This window comes from Lonchura striata, chromosome 3 (genome assembly GCF_046129695.1).
Source record: "Lonchura striata isolate bLonStr1 chromosome 3, bLonStr1.mat, whole genome shotgun sequence".
Lineage (NCBI taxonomy): Eukaryota > Metazoa > Chordata > Aves > Passeriformes > Estrildidae > Lonchura > Lonchura striata.
Genome location: NC_134605.1, coordinates 58863209 through 58885654, shown reverse-complemented (window position 1 = coordinate 58885654; position 22446 = coordinate 58863209).

Sequence of the window (22446 nt, the reverse complement as noted above, 5' to 3'; positions counted from 1 at the left end):
AGTGAAAAAAATTCTAAAATGTTTGCAAAAATATGAAAAAGAGATATTGGAGTTGCTTTTAAAGAGGAGTTTTATATCTTTCATCTGACACCTTGCACTGCAGACAGTATCTGCAAGGGTGGCAGTCTCAGATGCTCAGGCTGATGTTACAGACTTAATGAGATATTTCAGATTGGCTTTCAAAAAGGTATTTCACTGTGAAATACCTTTTCCTAAAAAGCAGAAACAGTTTATGTTGAAAACAGAATAGAAATATGAGAATGATCGCTCCGTGTCCTGTGTTTAGATCACAGAGTTCTCAAGTACTTTGTCTGAGTGTAACAAATGAAGTAAACAGTCAAAAGCAGGTCTTGTAGGATTTGTTAATTTTGTAATATTTCCTGTAAAATTAGAACATAAAATATTTTTATTCCTCCTCTATCTTCTACTCCTGCAATTTATTTCCTTCTTTGCCTAAAACTTGAAAGCTTAGCTATCTGTTAAATTTTAAGTTAGAAGATCCTTTGATTTCAAATCATTTTCAATGCTTGAGAAAGTTGTCCCAATAAGTTGGAACATTGGAGATTACCTCCTGCACAATTTAATAAACAAAACCATGGCACAAAAAAGTTGCTTAAATCTGCAAGAGAAGTAAATGCACCATTCCAGCTGAGGGACTCAGAGGGCTCATTGTTATGATAAGTGGGTGAATTGCACAAGCTATTTCCATATCTGAAAGTTAAGCTTACCCTAAGTTATTTAGGAACTTGGAGTCAGTAGGCAGTATTTTGGTATTAACTGAGGTATAACAATCTATACAAATGTCTATCCAAAGCCATAGAAATATGATGTAGGAGTGGCTTAGTCATGCAGTATTAGAACATTTTCTTTCCTGGAGGAAGTATCAATATAATCTCTCATAAAGATCCTTTAGAATGAGCATTTGCAATTCTGTTATTTTCTTCTTCTTTTCTAATATTGATGTGAACTGGTCTCCCCCAGATTATTATGTGATTAATAGAGAAATGTAAAGAATCATAGCATATTGAATTATTATAAACTGACTTTTGCCCCCTATCCTACTTGTTGTAAGCTCTGTTATACAACTGAATGTAGTGACATAAATAGGATATTGGCTCTCTTTATCTTTTTGGAAGAAGTTATAGTGTATTCAAAAGATTTTTGGTATGTGAGTTACTTTATCTTCATTATAAAAACAACTTGGATGTGGGCTCTGGGGCAATTTATAGTTTCTCCATGACACAATTAAAATTACAAATGTCTCATTAGAGACTGCCAGTGTACCTCAGATAACGACTCTAAAGTATTCATCTTAAAGCTCATTTCCAGACTGTTTTTCATTTGAACTCATTGTACTTTAGGTTGTATTAACTTTTATGAATATGTTTTTAAGGGACATTGTCCTTTAGGGCACGCCATAAATATTGGTGGGCTTGGAAGAAAAGTTGTTCAGAGTCCAGAGAGCAGAATGAGGGGAGAGGCTGCAAAAGGGAAGCATAAAACCAATCAAAGTAGCTAAGCCCAGTTATGAAAACTTTTGTCAAGCACATGATCAAGAAAAAGTAGTTTTGAATGCACAGATACTTTACCCGCTGCAAACTGCAGTTATATCACAATTCCAGAAGATGAAGCAACTAGAACAAGAGAATATATTTGCTGTGATTCACTTCACAAAGGAAGTTTGACAACATTTATTCTCAATACTGACCAAGTTTTACAAAGTAGTTCCTTCAGTGAATATTTTCTTGTATTTTGGGGGTTTTCTTTTGGCACCAGTAACACACTTGATTATTGAAAAAGTAAATATTAATTAATTGGAAATTAACTATTTTCTCCAAACTCTGACATTCGGTAATAAATCTAAACATCTAACAGAATAGACTGAGATTACTTATTGGTTTGGGTTATTTTTTTTTTCCCTAGCTCTTAGAAAATACCACAAAGATGTATTATTCTGTCTTTTATGTATTCCAGGAAATGGATAAATCAGAACAATACATCCTTTGTAGGCAACTCAAGAAAGAATTTCTGATCCTCTTAATATAAAACATTGTTTTTACAAAAATTGTTTTTACAAAATTCTTTGTTTGTAAAGAATGAATTGCTGTTTAATGTTAAGTAGAGGTAATCTACTTAAATTTAGTTCTCCTCAATGACTGCACAGGCGAGGGAAGACACCCATCATCCTGCTGCTTTCCCTTAATGTGTCTGTCTGCAGGTAACATAGCACATCATCTGTGTAGAAAGGAAGAAAGTAGCTCTAGGTTCTCTAGAGTAGAAGAGGTTCTTTATGTCTTAATACCTCTGTTGCCTTCCTCCTGACATCAAAGAATTGAGCCCAAAGCAGTATACTTCTCAGAAATCTCAAAAAGAAAATCCAGTAGTCAGTAAGCTTGTAAAAGAGTCTTCTCTTTCAGACTTCAAACAGGTGAGCCATCTATTTTTGTAATGGTGTCATGAACGACAAACTGAAGAGTGATTGGCTCTTCTGTTTCTGTATTTCTCCCTTAAACTGGATGATACCATGCACACTGATCACTGTATGTCTATGTAATCAGCCATTTCTTGAAACAGTAATGAATGAATGTGAGAAACACTATGAGTTAAAAAAAAAAAAAAACAACACAAAAAACAACAAAAACCCCCAGGTCCATTTAATATTATGATGTCTTAATTTTGTTGAAATTTTCCATGAGTTCATACACTGTTCAGAATTCACAGACTAGAAATTTTAGCAAAATTTGCTACTGTTAACTCAAGTATCAGTTATTTACTGAAGATGAATAGTGTGAAAGGACAGGTATTGCTTTTTGCTTGTTAATGACCTCTATTTTTCATCCATCCTTTTTTTTTTTTTCAGGAACACAATAGTACACAAATGTTCAACCAGTGTAACAGGAAAGAGCATCAGCATTTTTATCCAGGGAGTATAGATACAAAAATAGAAAGTCAAAATACAGATATGTGTGTGGGGGGCAATGATTCAAGAATCATTTTACACAGCACTCCATTATCCAGTAACTGTTAATATCTGGTGCACCCCAGCCCACATGGCTGTGGAGAAGAGCTGACACATACAACCAGTTAAATCTCAGAAATCAGCAGGCAAAAAGAGGAAATAAAGGTACTCTAGCCTCATAGATATTTCCCAGCCTGACATATAAGTGTTAGAAGCCAGCAGCGCTGTACTGCTCTCTCTTAACAAAAAGATAGCTTTTGCTCCCCTCCCCTGCATTTGGTAATTCCAAGAGAGGTTGCATGTGCTTTATCAGACTGGGGCTAGTAGTGACAAGAGTGATATAGCAGTAGGCTTTATTAAGGACGTTAGGAATGTTTAAAAGTGCTAAGTAGGCCAAAAACGCATTTTAAATATTCCAAAGGCAAGCTAAGAGAAATGGCCTTTGGACGCTTTAGAGCAGATTCTCCAGAGAGCTCAGTATCCAACAGCTCCTTCCTAGGTACTTAATGGCAAGGCTGGGCTTTCCAGAGTACGAAGCTCCACAGCCTGATCATGGGATTAGGAGCCCTGCCCAGCTAGAAGATGGATTTTCATTTTTCAGCCCTAGATTTCTTTTCAAGTTCAATATTGAAATCTCAGGGAAATATTTTCTAATTATTTGTTTTATTAAGAAAATTAAACAACACCTGTGTTTCCTGGAAGTCTGGCAGGAGTCACACTGTGTTTGTAGACAGGTAATGAATGTCCCTGCAGATCAGGTCTTGCACTATAAAGTAAAACTATGTGAGCTGAGAGTTACCCGTACCTAGCAGTAGTATGGCAGTTTGATTAGTTATTATAATATTGTATTTAAATATTCAGACACAAGCAACAGTCTTTCTTTTACATTTAAGTAAAGGAAAGATTTATATAACTATAAGTGAAACCATTCTTCTGGAATAAATGCGATTCTAAAGTTTAGAAATCCTCAGGCTATTTTCTAAACAAAGATGTGGGAAACTATTACTGTTTATATTAAATATTCCCATGTGGATCTTTTGGTCCTTGTGGAATATGAATGGCAATCTCTTGTAAAATCCCTACTGCAGCTGTCAGCACTTTTTATATGAGGCATCCCAGACACAGAGAGGAGTGGAGCATGTATGTGTGTGGGACATACCTGTTTCCCTAAGAATTCCTCACCCCTCTGGTGGCAGATAGGTTTTCTGAAGCTACACAGATATCAGAGCAAAGTCACTAAAGTGATTTTTTCATATGGGAGGAGATGATAACACTTCCTTATTACCAGCTTTTTGAAACAGGAGAACTACTCCTGATTTAGAGAAGAAACTTGAGACTAAAAGGTTTACCCTGTACCAGAGTGACTCTTCATTCTCACAAGCCCCATCTTCTACAGTCAGAGCACACACTTACCAGCTTCACCTTGAACCTTCCCATTTTATCTGCTGCCTTAATGTAAACCTGACCCAGAAACCACCTTCCTCTTTAAAGCCTAAATAAATTTCTAAATGGACTGTTTATAACTATTTCTGCTTGTGACAATATTTTTCATCTGTTTAAACTTTTCCTCTTCCTAATATTTCTCCTTTTATTTCTTAGTGTATTTGTGGAAAGTAACCTCATCCTCCCTTAGGTTTCACTGGGTTGCTGACCCATGCCAAGCTCTTCTGGTCTCCTCTTCTAGGGCAGCCCAGTGGGCCCTTTGGTAAGGCTGTTCAATGAGCTCTTAATCATTCCATGAGCTCTGCTCTGCTCTTTTTTCCTGCATGTGGGTCTACTCACCAATAGTAAAAAAATAAAAAAAAATTCAAAATACACCAGAGGATCTCCTCACACTAACTTTGAGAAGGCCAATCCCTACCAGAAACTGATAAACTACAGGTTTGCCTTCTCATGGTCAAGAATCCTTTACAATTTCCACAGTATTTTTTCATTCTTCTATTATTTCCAGATGATGAGATCTAACTTTATAGCACTTACACAATTAAGTGAGAGGTGAATCAGGGCCAGGTTGTTTGCCAAAAAACAAGTAAAACTCAAACACTTCATGTCACTGTTTATTTTCACACTCCTCTTGAAGAAATATCTAGGTCATCTATACAAAGTTTTGACTTCAGCATGCCTTGTATAAGACTTAAGCTATCTTGTTTATACCTTTTTGGATGAATTTTCCAGATATATTTGTAGCCTAAAGTATACTTACTGGTGAGAATTAAAACAAAAATCAATATTAAAAGTTCTTTCTGTATAGAGAAACATAAAACACTACTTATATTGTGCATATCTGATATTATTATTTTACACCTACACAAAGACATGTTCTTATTCTATAGGAAATGTTGTTTCCTGAAATCGATGGTAAAATTCCTGCTGAGTTCAGTAGACCAGGGTTCCTTCCAGAGTCTGATTTACTAGTTCACTGCATGAATTGTATGCCAGAGTAGCTTTGCTGAAATCACAGGAATTCCCTTGGCATGAAAGCATCAAAATAAGAAACAATCTGAGTACAGAGAATCACAATAATTTTTACAGGAATAAAAGGATTACAATGGAGGGATGACAGTTTTGGTAAATGTCAGCTAACTGAGGCATTGTCCACTGGCTCGTTAGACAGTCACACACTGTTATCAAAGCCAAATATAAATACATTTCACATATTCATGCCATCTTATAAAACTGGAATATTGCATAGACAAAACAGGGAAACTGCTTACATCACTGCTAAATTACTTTCTCTTTAAAAACTGATTTAGACCAAGAGCCAAATTCTGCCCCTTGACATACACATGCAAATTCCATTAAGTAGCTGGAATTGTATATTTGTGCTTGTGGGAATGATTTGGCAGTGTAAAGGCAATTCTGGGAGCATTGACTGCAAGGGCTGCCCAAGAATTCACCAGTGAAAATGCTTTTTTGTTTTATTTTGTTATCAAAACCTGTTGATTTGTCAAAAATAAACATTTCTCCACAAATATATATAGCCTGTTTGACAATGAGCACATCTGTGGTCAAGGAAAAAGAGAAAGCTAATATCCAGCACAGCCAACAAGCACTTATGCCAAACTGAGAGCTAATGTCCATATATAAGCTTTCCCAGACATATTCCTTCTTTTCCAGTCCATGATGAATCCATTGACCAGGACAAATTGTCATCAGTCTTCCTCACTGGAGCTATTTCACAAAGATTTATAAATGCAATATTAATTGGACAAAGAGTGTGCCTAATCACTGCTTCCTCATCTCATAGCTTTATGCTCCTGTTATTAAAAATAATTACTTGAACTCTTCCTCCTTTCCAGAGGATTGTTCTCTTAGCAGACACTTGCCCTTAATTGGCATATCTAATATCTGCCACAAAAGAAGAAAAAATGATTTTTGACTTATCAGAAATGAAGTTTTTTTCCCTGCAAATTACACCCACCTCTTTAAAAATACTAGCAAAATAGTGCTTGGTTTTGGTTTTACTTTGAAAATGTATATATTTGTCTATATCAATAGTAAATATATTTCCTTCCCATCTCTAGTATTTCAGAAATTGAATGAATACTCCACTGCGCTCTCAGCTTTCAAGGTGCTTGGGGATACAAACTAAGTGACAGACATTTTACATTCATATGTGCAGGACCAACAGCAGGAGAGACACCATGCTTTTGCTGTACTATTTGGCAAAGCAGCTGACACCAGAGGTGGGGGGACAAGTTGAGAAGAGAGGAATTTAACACTAATAGTGCATTTTATGGATGGCTTATCTGGTTGACCTTTGGAAGGCAGAGTGATGTATTAAAAGGCAACTTGTCAGGAGTGCAGCCAGGAGGTTAGGATCTAAATCCATCCCAACGTCAGGGGGTGAGGCTAAAACAATGCCTGCATGCCAGTCCTGCTTAGTCCTTTTTGTAGGACTTTTCCAGTGTGTGAGCCCCAGGGTGGTGGTTTCATGCCCCCACACACAGGAACCTCCTCAAGGGAAGTGCAGCAGACATTATGAGACAAGAATATCATTGCACATTGCAATAAATATTTTGTGTGACAAATGCTGGCGCACTCAAATATGCCTCCTATTTCCCAATTCTGGCAGCTCAGAAAGTAAGTCTCAGGCCCTGTGAGCCACTTTTGCTGGCTGACAAGAATTACAAAATGAACAAGTTTTGTACTTAGTTTTGCACAGGCTGAATTTCCCTCCATTCTATTAAAAGTAGTAATAGTGACTTCTGGTCACTATTAACCTTTTTAGTTACTACTCCTTAACTGCTTTTAAACAAATTCTTACTGCTTGTAAATGAAGTTCACACTAAACATTTTTCCATCCCTATATTTTGTTTTTTAAAACTGTTTGCTCACTCTGGAATGATGACATTTCTTTATTGCACTCTGAAGTTCCTCCTTCCCTCCCTTCCCTCCCTTCCCTTCCCTTCCTTCCCTTCCCTTCCCTTCCCTTCCCCCTTCCCTTCCCTTCCCTTCCCTTCCCTTCCTTCCCTTCCCTTCCCTTCCCTTCCCTTCCCTTCCCTTCCCTTCCCTTCCCTTCCCTCCTTCCCTTCCCTTCCCTTCCCTTCCCTTCCCTTCCCTTCCCTTCCTTCCCTCTCCCTTCCCTTCCCTTCCTTCCTTCCCTTCCCTTCCCTTCCCTTCCCTTCCCTTCCCTTCCCTTCCCTTCCCTTCCCTTCCCTTCCCTTCCCTTCCCTTCCCTTCCCTTCCCTTCCCTTCCCTTCCCTTCCCTTCCCTTCCCTTCCCTTCCCTTCCCTTCCCTTCCCTTCCCTTCCCTTCCCTTCCCTTCCCTTCCCTTCCCTTCCCTTCCCTTCCCTTCCCTTCCCTTCCTTTCCTTTCCTTTCCTTTCCTTTCCTTTCCTTTCCTTTCCTTTCCTTTCCTTTCCTTTCCTTTCCTTTCCTTTCCTTTCCTTTCCTTTCCTTTCCTTTCCTTTCCTTTCCTTTCCTTTCCTTTCCTTTCCTTTCCTTTCCTTTCCTTTCCTTTCCTTTCCTTTCCTTTCCTTTCCTTTCCTTTCCTTTCCTTTCCTTTCCTTTCCTTTCCTTTCCTTTCCTTTCCTTTCCTTTCCTTTCCTTTCCTTTCCTTTCCTTTCCTTTCCTTTCCTTTCCTTTCCTTTCCTTTCCTTTTTCTCTTTGCATCTTTTCACTTCTAACAATTTCACTTCTTACAAAGTCCAAAGCCTATAGGGAAATGCTTTCCCTTCAGCTGGGCCTCTTCCTATCTTATCAAATAATATTAGTTTGCACTCCATTTATACCACATAGAGCCTTAGAAACTCTCATAGCTTTTAACCTGTCATGCAGATTAAGACCTCATTAAATTTCTTACTACCTTCAGCATGATCGTGTTACCTAATGTTAAAGATTTTGGGGCAAAATAATGAGTACTGATATAGAATGAAAGCAGAGGGATCTTTCATCGTGTGGCTTCATTTGCTGGAAAGAGAATTTACTGTCTGGTAAATTCAGTTCAGTTTAGTCTGTTTCTGCATGTGTTCTTTCTGGACAAAACATGTCTTGCATTTCCCCTCACAAATGCTGCATGACCTGTGCTTCTGAGTTTGAGTGAACATGTCCATGTTCATAGGTAAAGCACAGGCATCTGAGAATTAATAAGGTGTATGTGTGCATGTACATATGCAGGTATGCATACACATGCACATATTTAATTCAGAAATAGGTACCAGTTGAATAAGCGTACATAGGGACAGGGATAACATCCATCAACATGTTTTTCTGTCTCTTTCCACATGTTTGCAAAAAAAATTGTTCAGAGAGAAATAACTGACGTCAAAAGGGGGAATATGCTCTTCTCCTGCACGTTTGCAGCATGATAGCAGCTATAGGTGACCATTTCCAGACTAGGCATTTTTGGTGTGAGCACTGCATACACAGTGTAAAAGACAAGCCCTGTCGCAAGAACTTTGCAGTTGAAACAGGTTAAACAAGATAAAATACTGTTATCTGTTATTCTAGTTTCATTAGTGAGAATAAGAAACACCAAATGCCTTGTTCTCAGTCTCATAGAAAAACAGCAACAAACTCCTGTCCCAGCTAATACCTCTGCTACTAGTTCTGTCTTTGAAGTCTACTGTCCTGGCAATGTTTGTAGTCCCCTTTCAGAGATAGATGCAGTCCCTTTTACAGATAGAAAAAATCCTGAGCAAAAGAGAAAAAAAGAAGCCTCAAATGTACACAGCACATGTCCCTCAAGAATATGAGCATCTCACAACAGCTCTGTTTGTTCTAACAAGCCCCTTAATTGGCATGTAGGGCATGGCTGACATAAAGAGGGGCAGCAGAGGCAGAGACCAAGGGCAGGAGCAGCCCATGGCAGTTGAGGAAATGCAGAAGTTGATGTAAGTTTTCCCCAGGTTTGACCTGGAGCTCAGGCATTTAGTTCAGCCTTTCTCACTGGGTGCTTATCTAATTATCTAGGAATCCTTATCAGGGCATTACAAGACCTCCCTACAGGACAGCATTGATTAACAATCACTTTGATTGATTTTTTCCACATCTTTTTTTTCACCTTTAAAATTACTTTTTCTGTTCCAAAGGATTCAGGCGCGTAATGACATCACACAATTTTTCTCTTGGACATATACCTTGTTGGGTTGAGGGACCTGTTTAGGGAGGTGAGCAATTCCAGCTTTCTCCCAGCACAAGGTACAATCCCCTTGTTGGTGGAGGAGGGGGGATTTCCCCTCTTGACCTGCCCCCTCCTAGCCCCATTTCCTTCCCTGCTGCCTGTCCGCCCAACAGCAGCAGACTTTGGACTGGGCTGGCGGGGGTTCTCCCTCACCAAGCCCAGATAGCCACTCAAAGGACTTCCCTGTGTCACATCTGCTGTAAACTCCACCATGCTTTTCCTGTGTCTGCACAACATCTCAGCTCATTAGGAAGACACAAGATAGCAGAGGACCCGATACGGAGCATTTTGGATCCCCCCAGCCCGGTAGATCCTGCTGCCCGTACCATGCATGGGACCCTTAACTTTAACCCAGCCATGCCTTTTGTCTGAAAGGGAGAGACTATTTATGAGGAGTCATACAAAATAAACACAGAGAGTTCACCATAAAATATGACAACCACTTTAAATAATGTTGACTTAATTAAACTTTAAACTTTATTTATATATTTTATGGCCGTAGTGTGAGCTCTTCTCGGATGTTTACTTCAGTGAAAAATCCATCATGTGAGGGCCTTGAAAGGAATTAATCCCCTTACCCCTGGCACAGAACTCAGCTCCAACAATTCAGATCTAAATATTTAGTGATGGATGATACATGTTTATAGAACAGAGGGCAGCATGACATTTAAATGGGATCTGGGGTTGCTATAGTGAGCGGACATTGTTGAAAAGAAACTGGAAGCTGAAGCCATGCCAGTTATCGGAAGCCAATAAGTCAGCCCCTTGTTGCCTGATCTTTCCTTTCTGTCTATTCTTTCAGGGTTTTCGAAGGCTTCTTCACAGAAAGTTACAAGCAACTTTCAGAAGGAAAAGTTCTGCTGACTCTTGTACATTTGGTAGTGCATCCCATGGTTAAACTAATAGCCTTGTTGGGTGTCAGCCAAAGGTTACAGGCCTCTCAAAATATTCTTGGAAAAAAAAAAAGAGTTTATCACTGAACTGAAGTTTCTCATTAGTAACCCTGTGTTGTCTAATCTGTGAAATTACATGATTAACTCTTTTGCAGAGACAGCTTCAGCCAGAGTTTGCAATCCCACAGGAAGTTATTAAAAGTATCGCCGAGATAATTTCCCTGCTTTGTACTTGGCCCTTAGGGTAAAGGAAATACATCATTAGATGAGTACTTTATAATAAAGCTATAGATCACTAACAATTATTAAATGGCTGTCAAGAATGATTATTATTTTAAAAGTTGAGCACTGTGCAATTTGAAAAAAACAAATAAAAAACCTTGAAAGAAATTACTTCCTTTGTTTTTGTATAGAAATTAGAAACATGCCTTCCCCCACCGCCCCCATTCTCTTTGAAGTGATTATTGGAATATAATCTTTCTCTGTACACAGCCATCTTACCTTCAACACTAATTTCTGAAACTCTAAAAATATGGAAAGCCACTGTTTGAGAGAATATTGCTCAGTCTTTTTGCATAAACTGAGAAGAACACCTCAGTGCATGATCCCTGATGCCTCCAGTTACTCAAGTGGAGGTGGTGGTTCTCACCCAGGAGCAATCCTTGCATTTTGGTGAAAGTTGAAGTCAGGGCTATCTGGGATACAGAAAACCCTCCCATCATGTATTATAGCTGAAGTCACTTGCAGATGTTTTACATGATTTGTTGCACTTAGTTTTGGCTTTCGAATGAGTTCCTCCCAGATCAATGGGTGGTTTAGTTTGCATTTTTTGGGAGCGGAGGTAAGAGTTCATATCTTTATTATCTTTCCCAGCTACCCAGCTAGTCACCAAGACCTTTTTTTTTTAACCATTAGTGCAAAAGTGAAGTGGTGAGAAGCAGGAGATGCTGACAATCTGACAATGCCCGTGCAGTCAGTCAGGCTGTGAGCCTCAGCTGGTGACACAGTTGCCCTGCAGGGATGGCCATGCAGCATCTGGCTGGATTGCACAGAAGACAAATAGTCATGAGAGGTTTGACAGAGGTAAAGTGTGTGGAAGCAAGAGCCAACAAGCACTCTGCTGGACTCAAATCATATTCAGACAAAAAAATCCTAGGGATTTCAGCTATAAGCCAGTTGAAAACTAAGCTGGAATTTGAAAAAGCATCATTTGGGCATCCAGGAAAATACAACTGCTAGCAGACACCTCTGAGAAAGCTTATTTGTGGTGAAAAAGCCAGATCTTTAAAAAAAGTTATCCTTAGGATTTAACATGCCGCTCTAAAGCCCCTGCCTGAAAGTGCACAACAGGTCCAAGCTCACAGGGCAGCTTTTGTGATTGCATCATGTTATGGTGCCTCACTGTGACCAATGCACCCACTAGTTTCAACCTAGGGGATAGAAACAGTACTTTGAATCAGAAGAGATGAAATCTAATTTCAGCTGCATGAATGCAGGTGGAGAGATTTGCTCTTTCTAGGCTGCAATTTATATTTTTCCTAATAACTTTTTCCTGACCTTAAGTAAGCCATGATCTCCTAAGAGAGAAGTTGGTTGACTTGCATATATTATAAAAAAAAAAAAAATATTTATACATTTGCAGTATAAGTGCAGTTTCAGAAGAAGGAAGAACTTAGAGATCATCTTCATTCTGTATCACTTGAAGTGGTTACAGCTTGTAACCTCTTTAAGAATTGAGAATAAAATTCATACCAATATGCTCATTCTCTTTTTTTGGTAATGTGGTCAGAGAATCTTGGATTAATCCCTAATGCTTTTAATGGTCAACCTAAGATCTACATGTCTAACTCTTTTCAAAAACCTTGAATTGGTGAAGGGAGTTTGTCTAAATTGTTGCATACAATACACATGAAAATATTCTTCTTATTCTAATTCTAGTTTCTAAAAATAAGATGACTAAAAGCAATTCGGAAGTGCAGGGTAGGATAACCCAGTCTCTGCAACCTTTCACGACCTTCAAGTGACTGAGAAATATTTTTTTACTGCATTTTGTGTAAAGAAAAAGAAGACTGATGCAATTTCTACTAATGTTTCTTAACCAATTAATAAGAAACAACCTATTTTTTTCTCAAGAAATTTAGACATGAAAGGTTCTGGTATATATTCAAGATCATAGTTAAAAAAATGCAATCTGAATCCTTTGAGGTTTGTTTATTGGTAGTGTAAGACTGGGTTTTTACATTAAATGAGAAAATTCTTGAAGAATTGTAGGGAACAAAGTTACTGTATGTATGAAAAACAAACTTATAGCCAAACAGGAGCAGCTTAAGCTGTCTATGCAAATATCCGTATTTCCATGAGAGAAATTTCTGGGCTCCAGAAACTGGGCCCCAGTTTGAAAATATTGATGTATATTCTACATGAATACTTTCAGAATGGAAGAACATCACAAAGCAAAAGTGGCAAATGTAAATCAAAAATCTCTCATTCCAGTCTCTTGCTTTGAACTGAAATGTTAGACATCTGAACTTGTGGAAGATAACCAAACACACACTCCAGAGCTGATTAGGAAAGCAATATAAACAAAATTGTGACTTGGGAAATGAATGAAGATTCCAATTTTCTTCATGTAGTTACACATTCTTAGGAGATGTGTTCTGGCTGATATTAATGGTAAAACACTGATGTATATGAAACTAGAGAGATCCACAACAGCATATGACAGAATAAATGCAATTGGTCACCAATAAAATTCCCATTCTTGCAGAGAGAAGTTTGCCATCCTTGTACGGCATGGCAAGGACTTAATTTTGCCATTCATTTCTGATAGGCAAGGTGTATCTCAAGGTGAATTATGCCTTTATGTCTCTGGGACCAGTTTTTGTTTGGATTTCATTTGAAAACCAGCTTCTCACACATAAGAAGAGAGCAATATTTTCCTTTCTGCAGTGTTGACTTATTTTCCTTCTTGCACTTGTGATTTTTCTTATTTCTGTCATCCAAGAAAGAGATGACTCTTTACACATAGAAAATATTACTCCAATATCTAATTAAATTTTTATTTTAAATCACTACTCTTTCTTTTTCAGAAGTCTTGTACAACTGTCCTTTCAGTAATTAATGTGGTATGGCCCAATTAATTTTGAATTGCTTTTCTGGGTTCCCATTCTGATGATTTTGAGATGTTGGATCTGGCTACTCTTGTCCTAAATACAATTTTATGAGCCGGTGAAAGTTTATGCTCTATACGTATCTATGGCATTTGAAGAAAATGTTTCTTCTGCTGAAAAAGGAGGAGGACAGCTCTTCTCAGACAGGGGTGGATGCATCTCATTTCCCTGTCACCAAGTGGCTGTTCTGCATTGCTGAAGGCAGCAGGAATGCAGCAGTTCCCAGCTCAGGGTCAGCCTCCCATCTTCTAATCACAGAGATTCAAGCAAAGGTAAAAATATTCCAATCATACCAAAGGCTCATTCCCTAAAGTGTTAGCACCCTTTTTGCCACCGAAATAGGAGAGAATGGCCTTTCTTGTCTGCTAGCAGGGACCTGGCACATTTTAATGACATAATTTGACTGAGGCTTTGAAGATGAATAACAGTGGATGTGGAAGATTCAAAAAATAACGGCAGGAATGATGTGCAAAAAAACCTAAACCCCCAAACTTTCATTGAGAATTTCCTTCACACTTTTTGACTTTGCATGCTACCCATTTTCCAAAAGCAAAATTATCAGTTCATTTCTGCACTTTTTTTGCCAAAGCAGAAGAGAATCACATAAAACATGATCATTGCCTCTATTCATATATATAATTATTCTTACACTTCAGATGTGGGAAAAATCCATTATTCATAATACTGTGTTTTAGTTGGTAGAGCACCAGGTTCACAGATGATTAGTGATAGTTGATGAAATGAACTTTTCCTGAAGTTCAGGGGTCTTGCATTATATAAAATCAAATTTCTAAAATCAGTGCCTTTGATGTCTTCCCAGTACAAACATTTTGCACACAATTAAGTACTTGGGACAAAAGTCTGGGAGAAGAGGGAGACAGAAAGGGGAGGGGAGATGTGGTTAAAGGCAATCCTCAGCAGGACAACTTAAAAATATGACTATGATTTCTCAATAACTACTACTGACTTTCCGGTTTTCATGAATTTGCCAAATGTGTTTCTTTGGGTCAGATCTTACTTATCTTGCTCACAGAAGCATTCTTATTGGCTACTCCAGAGAATAAAGAAACCCAAATTTTGCTTACCCTTTCTGTTTTGGTAATTCTCTTAGGATCAGCTCAAATAAATTGGTGCCTGTGTATGCTAGATCAGTCAACAGACTATGAAATTATACTAGAGCTCACGTTAGCTAATTTTTTTTAGGGGAAATACATGTGTTAATTTCCTTGGTTCTCAGAACAAAACAAAACAAAACAAAACAAAACAACATCAACAACAGCCAAACAAAAACAACAATAAAAGAAAAAGGTTTGCCAGCATTTAGAGTGGAAGCTCTTCTACCCATAGTTGAGGCTTATCCACATGCTGCATTTAGCCCAGCCCTAAACAGATGCTGCCACTTTTGCTGCCACAATTTTGTTTGGAGTTTAATAGCTATTTTTCTCTCTTTGTTTAGTCTTCAGTCAAATTTTTCATTTTCAGTGCAAAATCCAAAGGTGGTCTATGTGAAGGGTAACTGCATATTGACAGCCACAAAGCTGTAATAAATTGAGCTTTTGCAAACCCCAGTAATGATACAGCCTTACAATGTACCAAATATTTATCACTTGCATTTATACCTGAATCTGTGTGCATACTGCATGTCTACCTGTACCTGTATTTTCAAAGATCCTCTGTATACTCTATTTTGCACATAACACCAGTCTCAGATAGTTCAGGCTATCCTGCTGAATCAGTTTGGGGCAAAAAAAGAATTTGTAAGGATATAATGTATAGCCTTCATTGCAAAGTAAACTAGGAGCAAGCATGATGGATGAGTTGAGTGCAAGACTGCAGAAAGATGTGAGTTCAACTGGGGGGAGCTGGGTTGAGATTCCTGGTACATGGGTGTTATTTCTAGTGCTTCTGGTTGGAAGACTGAAGACGCTGGGTAAGTGGCTTCCTACATTGTTTTAAATCTTGCTTTACTTAGAGTTTGAACAATCTCTCACTCTGTAAGCCTGAGGTAGTGTCATGAGCACCCAGTTTCCAGTGTAGGTCTTAGGTGACACGATGCATTTTTTTTTTATCTCAATATCACCTTTCTCTTTCTAATGCACTGTATAGTGTTTTCAGCCCCTGCTGATTCAAAACCTTTTGATTTTTTTTTCTAAATTTTGCTCATCTGTGTGTTGCAAAATCTCATTAGGAGGAACTTTGGCTCCTTACGTAGATACAATGCTGAACTGGTTAAGACATCAATTTATATTCAAGGATATTCATCACTACCTGCAATTAGATCAGACCAAGGACTTTGACCTTTACTTGAACATTTTGTCTTGCCCTTGCCTCCCTTGCCTAGTGAGAAGGTCTGCTGCAGACAAGTGCACATCTGGAAGAAGGCCTCTTTTTCTTGGGTGGTAGGAAGTTTCCTCCTAACATCACACAAATGGCCACATGGATATTGTCAAAATCCCACAAAACTTGCCCTGCAGAAGAGACGAGTTCAACTCCCAATCTTTTGCCTTGGGACCTGTTACTGAGCTCAGGGCAAAATAGTTTTCAGTCTGTAAACAAAAAGTTTGACCTGCTCATCTTAGCCAGCTTGTATAAACAGATCAGTTCAGCAGAGAAGTGATGCAGGTTTCAGGAGGAAACAGGGCACTCTCTGCACGCCTGGGACAGATTGTGCCTTGCTGCCCTGCTCCTCACTGAGCAAGTGACAAAGCCCTTAAGATGTGACTTCCTCCGGGTGAGCCTCTGCACGGATGGAGGGGAGAAAGGGGAACTCCCTGAGGGTGTCTCTGGATTCCTAGGCACCGACTACCTAAAGGCAGGGCTGGGGAATAACCTCAGGGTACTTGGCTTTCAGTATTCTTGGAGGGAAATGGTCGCAGAAGATGGAAGAGGGGGAGTACCTGTTGCCAAACGGCTGGGATTACAGCGGTGGCAAACTTCCAGGGAAACACAGCCCCAGTTCTATTGGGATCTTTTGTAAAATGCTATTAAGAAGTATTTTTCAGCAATTTCATTTTTATTAGCCGTTTGTGCCCATTATAGTTTTCTAGTTGCTAGTTTGTTATGGCTGTAACATAAATAAAGTTCTAAAAATGTCTCATTTGAAGAATTGCAGAGCTGGGCATGCCATTTAGACACAGATAAAAGCAGATGTAAAGGGCTTTCTTTGTAATGGGTCTATTTTATATTTAATAGCACTGTCATATAAACCTAGACTACCATTTAAAATACAATTTCTAGGCTATAAAATAAACACCATTTCTAATATTGCTGTTGGCTTTCACCTATGGGATGCAGTTCATTCAAAGCTCTCTAAGGCATTTATGTGGGGTTACCATATGATTTACAGTCTAGGAGGCACCCCAGGCAACAAATATGTTTCTCTCCCAGCTTAGGAAACAGTTCTTCAAAAATATTAATGATACCTGCAGGATCACCCAGCCATGTGTGGTTTGCATGAGCAGCAGTGCAGGGCTGCTGGAGACTGACAGAGCTTCTGTGGCAGCAGTTCTGATAGATGCAATTGCTTCTTTCAGGAAGAGTAAGCTTGAGAAACACTTTCACATTTATCTATCTTTACAGAAGTTTCTAGGACAAGTGTTACCACAAAAAGAAATGTACCTGGCTCAGGCTTCTGTGGCAGGACTGCCTGTGCTGGGAGATTAATTTTTTTGCTTCCTAGAGCTGGGATTAATGACTCTCTGGAGGAGAGTCAACTTCTCTTCTTTGGCCATAGGAATGGGCACCTGGGGGAGATGGTTAAATTAAGGTGAAGCACCTGAACATGAATTCCACATTACTGATCTAATATGAAAATCCAAGTTTGTGGACATTACCTGACATGGTTTCCCAGTTTCATCCTAGGATTGAACGCATTTTTCTTAGAGGATTACTTCTCCAAATGCCCCCTTGCTTTTCAGGAGGCATTGGTAGGGAAGGGGTCTTTTGTGCTGATCAAGTATGAATCATATTCTGACAAGATTCTACTGCCTTGAAAAATCAGACAAAGTATACTGAATATAGAATTTGATTTTTGCAGCTAAAATTTTTTCAGAAATTCATTCTCACTAATTATGTCTGGTTAAAGGTAAGATTTGATGATCTTGGGGATCTTTTCCAAGCTAAGTAATACTATGCTTCCATGATCCTATGACCTTTTCACGGAAGAAATTATCTGGTACAAACCAGCTGATCCCTGCACCTTACCCAGTAATGCTGCTCCATGACTGGTATGACCTGAGTGGCACACAGGATCCAGATTTGTAGGATGGCATTCAGTCCCCTGGGCTCTCACTGTCACAGAAAGACTGGACATGGATCTTGGAAGGGTAGCCTGGGATTCAATGAACAGAAAATTGGTTTGGGATGTGGGGGCAAGTCAGGGGTTGATATAGTACACAAGGACTATTTAGGAAAAGACACTGGGAAGATATAGGAGGGTCTGAGGGTTCTGGATTGGGCAGGTGTACAGAATAAAAGTCAATGGTAGATGCATGCTGTGCAGGAGCACAGTGTTTGGAGGAAGGGGAGCAGCAGAGAAGAGGTGAAGACTTCAGCAGGTGGAGTAGAACCTGAGCAAACTGAGTTTTACTGCCTAATGCCTTAGATCCCACTGACAAAGCACTTATCTTCTGCTAATAGTAGTCCACAAGGAAAATAAAAAGCTAAAATTTCTGTCTGTCCTTCTGTTAACACAAATAGAGTAAGTATGCTCAGTGAAAGAAGTCTTCAAAAATCAGATACACATCAAACTACATTCTGGTATTTCAGAGGTTTGGAAATCTGAAGTAGGAACACTTTGGTAACTGGCCTTCATAAAAGGACTTTTAAAACTGTTGCTGTACCAAGCAGTCATAAAATAAAAGATTATAGTGATACAGTGATCCAGAAAATGCCAGCTAGGGTACCCTGTGCTTGTAACAGGTTGCTGTATACGTGGTAGTGTTTTAACAAGACTTTTTGAGTAAATGAGACTGGTGGGCAAGTTCATGGTTGGGCACATGTCTGTACCTGTGTACATGTGCATCTCTCTATCTTTATGCAAGTCACTTACCCCATTACCTGGCAAGCAGTTCCTTGGTTTATTTGGGCTGTATTTATCTGAGGGACTGTACCCCTGAGATATCAGCTTCACACACAGTTCCTGGAAGTGTATGGCTTCTGCCCTAGCCTCTAGCACAGAGATCCTTAAGAAGACACTGAAGGTCTAGCTACAGGTGCACTAAAAAACTTCAGTCAGAGGGATCTCTGTTGTGACAGAAAGGAGAAAAGAAAAAAAATGTAAGAGAAATTGGGACTCAGTAATTTCACACTAGGCCCTGAAGGTGCATGGAAACTTATGTTTCCACCCCTGGGGCCTCAGTTGCCTATCTGTCCATTAGGTCCTGTCACGGAACATGAGTGTTGCAAGAATAATTCAGTATTTGTGGGACAATAAACAATCAAGTCAATAAACATTCAAGTTAATTCACAAAGGAATACATAGAGGGAAAACCATCGTTATCTTTTCATAAGACTATCCATATGTGAAGATAAATAGTTTAAAAAGCCTGTTCACTTAACCTTAGACACCTCACAGCAATCCATGTGTTAGGATCGAAGTTGTTTTCATCTCTCTTTAAAGTAGGTGATGATCTCAAGTGGCCAGACACCCTCTGGAGATAAGCTTCTCCTCCAATTACCAGGAGAGTCTATGGTGACCAGACACCTCTCTGGAGTGGCTGAAGTGGGTGGGATGAGCCCAGAATGCAGCAGCAACTCTCCAGGCTCTTCTTCAAATATCCCACAGATGGAAAAAATGTGAGCAGTGCTGTTTGATGCCAAGTAAGAGGAAAACAAAATGGTTTCCGATAGTGATATCCATCTTGCCAAAAGTTTTAATCTTTAACTTGGGAAGAACCTTCCAAAGTCTGCTCATTCCAAGTGATTTTTCTATTATACAGAAGTTCCTGAAAACCTCCAGATCAATTGCCCCAGGTATTGAACAAACCAAGCTGTGACTTATTTTCTATCACTGATGGCTGCAAATAATGCCATATCTATATTCAGATTAAGTATCTTCATCAAAATGGCTGTGCAGCCATTTTTGGTCACACCCAAGCACCGTGAATGTTCAGAAAACTTACCTCGAAAGATCAAAAAATCAGACGACTTTTATTTGCAACTGTATATGCCAGGACCCAAAGCACATGCCACAGATTTGGCATATCCATAAGTTAAAATTAATGCACCATTAACAGCCTCACTTGAGATGTAACATAGGACTGCCTGGCAAACAGGAGAAATGGTGCAGACCAGGAGTGTTCACAAAACTGGAGAGAGTTGTAATGACTTCCTTATGACCTATCTCCAAACTGTGCTGAGTGGAGCTCTGGCACAGGAGAGAGTCTGGCCCACAGTATGTAAATAAATAACAATGAGCAAGTCAAAGCAAAGACAGAGATGAATGAAGTGATTCACACAGTGTGGCTGTAATTCTACATTGTCTCCAGGCTATGGAAAGCAACCCATTAGACTTTGGTTAAGGTTCTTAAAATAATTTTTAGTGCCATAAAGTGTGACTTTTTTTGCTTGTAAATGGAAGCCCATATTCTGATTCTGGAGCTATCTTCTGAAAATAAATAGAGCCAGGAGGTATAGCACTTTCAACAAAAGTATTAAGTGATTGTCATTACCTGTACAAATCTAGTTTTGTACTGAAAGCAAAGTATAATTAATTTAAAATTAATAGGTCAATCCTTAATTTGATTAATAAAATTTTAAAAACAGTCTGTACATTGAAATTTTTCTAAAACTTTCACAGAAGCCTACTTTATAAAGAGAAAAGGAATATAACTGCCAGCAGGAGTAAAGGCAAATTTATTAAAGGGTAGCTTTTTAAGCAATTGCAAATCAAAATTGGAAGTTTGTTCTCATGGATGGCATGAATTGCATGTCATATTCAAAAACTGAGTTCTTAGACTACTGAAGTGGGAACATTAAAATTTTGCTTGCCAACAATGGACAAATTATGTCCAGACATCTTCTGTAATCCCACCTGCATACCCAGGGAGGGGTGACAATCAAGAACTACACTTCAAAATATTAGGAGGATGCTGAACAAGACATCTGTGGACAAACAGACAGTTCAACAGGAGGATGCTTGGTATCCCCTAGTGTAGAAAGAGGCAATATGTATAAGAGCCTAGAAAGATGGGTGGTAGATTCCTCTGCATATGAAAAAGTTATTTTTAGTCTGTGCTAGGTCAGTAAAAACCTATTGAAAGAATGTCACATCTTTTGTTCTGGCTGAAAGAAGGTAAGGGGAATATGATCATGGAATCATAGAACAGTTTGTCTTGGAAAGGACCTTAAATATCATCTAGTTCCAATCCCCCTGCCATGATCTAGGAGGGATTCCACCTGCTAGATCAGATTGTTCAGGGCCCCATCCAACCCAGCCTTGAAGGAATAGGGCATCTACAACTTCTCTGGACAACTTGCTCCAGTGTCTTTCCACCTTCATATCCAAGAATTTCTTCATATCACCTGAGGTTAAGGAAACCTCCCTGTGCAATTTTTCATCCACTAGAACTCCCAAGTCCTTCTCTACAGGGCTTTTCCCTCAATGGTTTCTTTTCCCATCAGTGCTCACATCTGGCATTGCCTCAACCTAAGTGCAGCACCTTCCACTTGGATTAGTTGAACTTCATGAGATTTTCATGGGCCCACTTCTCAAGCTTTTCCAGGTCCCTTTGGATGGCATTCCATTCCTCCATTACGTCAACTGCATTGCTCAGCTTTGTGTAGTCTGCAAACTTGCTAGGGGTGCACTGTCTCACTGTCTGTGCCATAGATATTAAAGATATTAAAGAGCAGCAATTCCAAGGCAGAGCCCTGAGCAACACTGCTTCTCACCAGCCCCCATCTGGAAACAGTGCCATTGATCACAACTCTCTGACTGCATCCATCTATATAATTTCTTAGTTGCTGAATATTTCATCCTTCAGATCCATGTCTCTCCAATTTAGATCTAGTTGTTGACTGTAACTGTGTCAAAGGTCTCATGGAAAACCAGGTAAACAACATCACTTGGTCTTCCCTTATCAAGCCTTGCAGTCATTCCATCATAGAAGGCCACAGGTGGGTCAGGCACTGTTTACCCCCAGTGAAGTCATGATTCTCATAGACCATCTAGAGATTTCACCTATTGCTTTTGGGCTTTGTCAAGCCCTGGGTGCTGAAATGTGCCACTGCAGGTGCAGGGATCTGGCCTCTGTCTCCTCTACTGAGGAGCTCACTTTGGTGACCCTCTGGGTTGTCACCTCATATCTTCTTTGTGTAGCTGGCTTGAAGATGGGAGGAAGACAGGACTGAAACAGACCATCAGGTGCATGAACCCTGTCCTCGGGCTGAGAAATGACCCAGTAACACACAAAGCAGTTGCATAGAACCACAGAAAAATGTGCATCATCCCATAGTCCAGATCTCAGATAACTGAGACCTCTAAAGTTCCAGGAAGATACTGGGTTTTGCTGCCTGGTGGCTGGACAAGGAATTAACTCAGTAAGAAAAAACTGTGAAGGTCAGCCGAGATACTACAGGAGGAACTGTCTTGGTCTAGAGGGAGGACATACAAACTGTTGTGTCCAGGGAATTCTGCAGACAATCTGGACAGAAAGAAGAAAACATAGGCACCAGCTGCCATTAGGGCCCTGATGGCTGGACTGGTAAATTCAGGGTAAAAGGGAATTGTCTTCTACTTTAGCATATTTACAAGCTCACCCACATATTTTTTGTCTCTTTACAATCTCCATTCCCAGCA